This window comes from Arachis duranensis, chromosome 5, assembly GCF_000817695.3.
Source record: "Arachis duranensis cultivar V14167 chromosome 5, aradu.V14167.gnm2.J7QH, whole genome shotgun sequence".
Lineage (NCBI taxonomy): Eukaryota > Viridiplantae > Streptophyta > Magnoliopsida > Fabales > Fabaceae > Arachis > Arachis duranensis.
This window is the reverse complement of record NC_029776.3, coordinates 54,774,659-54,778,572: the sequence shown is the minus strand read 5'-3', so window position 1 is coordinate 54,778,572 and position 3,914 is coordinate 54,774,659. Positions and strand designations below refer to the sequence as shown.

At 41.2% G+C, this 3,914-nt stretch overlaps 1 non-coding gene across 1 annotated transcript; it reads right to left on the bottom strand.

The window, feature by feature from the left end:
* Positions 1 to 999: 999 nt before the first annotated feature.
* Positions 1,000 to 1,106, bottom strand: LOC127748172 (small nucleolar RNA R71). Its single transcript, XR_008010115.1, has one exon. It is a non-coding gene; the product is annotated as a small nucleolar RNA R71 (small nucleolar RNA).
* Between the last annotated feature and the right edge of the window lie 2,808 nt (positions 1,107 to 3,914).

Genomic DNA, 3,914 nt, shown 5'->3' with positions numbered 1-3,914 from the left:
TGCTTGACCAATCAATCCTGTGGGATTTGACCTCACTCTATTATAAGTTTTTACTTGACGACAATTCAGTATACTTGCCGAAAAGAAATTTGTTGAGAGACAAGTTTTTGTGCATTAAGTTTATGGCGACGTTGCCGGAGATTGATTCTATATCAACAATTATTAAGTTGGAAGTTCACTAGATTGAGCATTTTTCTTTGGTTTGTTTATTTTATCTAGTCATTTACCTTCAGTTTATTTAGTTTCTTCCTCACCCCCTATCCCCTCGTAATCTTCTTTTTCTTTGAATTTACTTACAATTCTGCTCACTAACACACTAATTGTTTGATAATTTGCACCACTCATACTAAAAATCACTCTAACAAGAATAATCACTTCATTTTATCTCTTGTTGTGTGCTCTGTTAGTTGTATGACAGGGAGAAGAGGCGAAGCTTCAACTTTCTTTGATTCAGAACCTGAGAGGACCCTCCATAGAGCAAGGAGGGAAGCAAGAGGGAAAAGAGTTGTTGGTGCTAAGGAATAGGAGGAGTATTTTGAAACAAACATAGAGGAGAACTTGGAAAACAACCATGAAGGAGAAGCTCACAACTGTGCCAGAGAAGGCCATGCAAATCATGCTGGGCAAGAAAGAAGAGTTCTAGGCTCTTACATCAATCCAAATCCAGGAAACTATGGAAGTAGCATCCAAAAGCCCACTATACATGCCAACAACTTTGAATTAAAACCCCAGCTCATCATCCTTGTTCAGAACAATTGCTCATTTGGAAGAAGTGCCCAAGAAGACCCCAATCAACATCTAACTACCTTTCTGAGAATATGTGACACTGTGAAATCTAATGGAGTCCATCCGGATGTCTATAAGCTGCTTTTGTTCCCTTTTTCACTCAGGGACAAAGCATCCAAGTGGCTTGAATCCTTCCCGAAGGAAAGCTTAACAAATTGAGAAGAAGTGGTGAATAAGTTTTTGGCAAGATTCTACCCTCCTCAAAGAATTAACAGGCTGAGAGCTGAAGTGCAAACTTTCAGGCAACAAGATGGTGAGACTCTCTATGAGGCATGGGAGAGATTCAAGGACTTAATAAGAAGATGCCCACCAAACATGTTCAGCTTCACATTTTCTATGAAGGTCTCTCTTATGAGTCAAAGAAGGCTGTAGACCATTCCTCAAGAGGCTCTCTAAACAAGAAGAAAACCATTGAAGAAGCCATAGATGTCATTGAGATGGTAGCTGAGAATAACTACTTCTATGCTTCTGAAAGAAGCAACACTTAAGGAGTAATAGAGCTGAACAATATGGATGTATTGCTGGCTCAAAATAAGATGATCACCAAGCAGCTAGCAGATCTTACCAAGAAGGTGGAGGAAAATCAAGTTGCAGCAGTCATCACTTCATTACCAGCTCAAGAAGGAGTGAATGCATGGGAAGAAGGTGACTGGGAACAAGCCAACTACGTTGGGAACTCACCCAGATAAATCCATGATCCATACTCCAAAACTTACAATTCTGGATGGAAAAATCACCCCAACTTTGGGTGGAGGAATCAACAAGACCAATGTCAAGACCAGAGACGACACACCCACAACTCCAACAACAATGTAACTCACCAACATACCTCACAGAGATCCTATCAATAACCACTTAATCTCACCCCCACCATCACTAACTGAGGATAGACTTTCCAAGATTGAGACTCTACTTGAAAGCATCTGTCAAGAAATTGAAGACAGTAATGTCTTCCGGGAAGAAGTGCGATCCAATATGCAAAATCAAGATGCTGCCATCAAGAAACTTGAAACACAAATTGGCTACCTATTCAAGCAAGCCCCTGGTCACATTACTCATAGCAGCACCAATTCGACTCCAAGGGAGGAGTGTCAGGCTATCACCCTCAGAAGTGGGAAGGAATTGAGAGAAATGCATAAGAACCCACCAGAGAAGAGTTCGGATAAAGAAGAAAAGGGACAAAAGGAAACGCAAGTCACCACTCCTAAGTCACACCAAGAAGGAGAAGTACTGAAACCATGCATTTCAAGAGCCCCATACCCCCAGCAATTAAAGAAGAAGGGAGAGGACAACCAATTCTCAAGATTCTTGGAAATCTTCAAGAAACTACAAATCAACATACCCTTTGCAGAAGCAATAGAGCAAATGCCGCTCTATGCCAAGTTCTTGAAGGAGCTGATGACCAAGAAGAGAAGCTAGAAGAATAATGAAACTGTGGTACTCACCGAAGAATGCAGCGCCATCATCCAGCACAAATTGCCCCTGAAATTGAAGGATCCCAGGAGCTTCCAAATCCCTTGTATCATAGAGGAAATCACAGTAGAAAAGGCTTTATGTGACCTAGGAGCTAGCATAAATCTGATGTCCTTAGCAATGATGCGGAAAATGAGGATTGAGGAAGCCAAACCAACAGGAATGGCCCTACAACTAGTAGATAGATCATTCAAGTTTCCCCACGGAATAGTAGAAGACTTGTTGGTGAAGGTGGGAAACTTCATCTTTCCAGCAGACTTCGTAGTATTAGACATGGAGGAAGGAGCTAAGACTTCCATCATCCTGGGAAGACCATTCTTAGCCACTGCGGGAGCCATCATTGATGTACAAAAGGGTGAACTTGTCCTTAGATTACATGAGGAGAAAATGATATTCAATGTGTTCAAGGCTATGAGTTACCCACAAGACTCATTGGGAGAATGTATGAGGTTGGACTCGGTGGATGCTGTGGTGCAAGAACTTCTTGAAGAAGAACTTGAGGAGTTAACAGAAGAAGAGGAATTAGCATCAAGCGAAGAAGCTGCAATAGCTAAAATGCAGGTTCAAGAAGGGAAAGATGAAAGAAAAGAAGCACCCAAACTTGAGTTAAAGGCACTGCCGCCCACTCTCAAGTATGCGTACTTAGGAGTAAATAAGAGCTATCCAGTGATTATAAATTCAGCCCTAAGCCAAGAACAAGAGGAAAAGTTGCTTCAAGTTTTACAAAAGCATAAGGATGCCATTGGTTGGACACTTGCTGACTTGAAGGGAATCAGTTCGGCCATATGCATGTATAAGATACTATTGGAGGATGATGCCAAACCCTCCATTCAACCCCAAAGGAGGTTAAACCCAGTTATGAAAGAAGTGGTGCAGAAAGAAGTCATGAAGGTATGGCAGGGAGGAGTAATCTACCCAATTTTAGATAGCCCATGGGTCAGTCCAGTCCAAGTGGTCCCCAAGAAAGGAGGAATTACTGTAGTACCCAATGAAAGAAATGAGCTAATCCCTACAAGAACTGTCACATGATGGAAGATGTGTATTGATTATAGAAAGCTCAATGAAGCCACAAGAAAAGACCATTTCCTACTTCCCTTCATGGATCAGATGCTGAAAAGACTTGCAGGACATGCATATTATTGTTTTCTAGATGGTTATTCAAGATATAACCAAATAGTGGTTGATCCAAGAGACCAGGAGAAAACATTATTCACTTGCCCATATGGAGTGTTCGCCTACAGACGCATGCCATTTGGGCTACTATGTAATGCACCTGCAACTTTTCAACGCTGCATGCTTTCCATATTCTCAGATATGATAGAGAAGCTCATTAAAGTTTTCATGGATGACTTTTCAGTATTCGGAGACTCCTTTCCTAATTGCCTAAACCATCTTGCCTTGGTATTAAAAAGATGTCAAGAGACCAACTTTGTCTTGAATTGGAAAAAATGTCACTTCATGGTGACAGATGGAATAGTCCTTGGCCATAAAGTTTCTAACCAAGGCATTGAGGTAGACAGAGCTAAGGCGGAGCTAATTGAAAAATTACCTCCACCAAGTGATGTCAAGGCAATTAGGAGCTTTTTGGGGGCATGTTGGCTTCTATAGAAGGTTTATTAAATATTTTTCAAAGATATCCAAGCCCTTAAGCAATC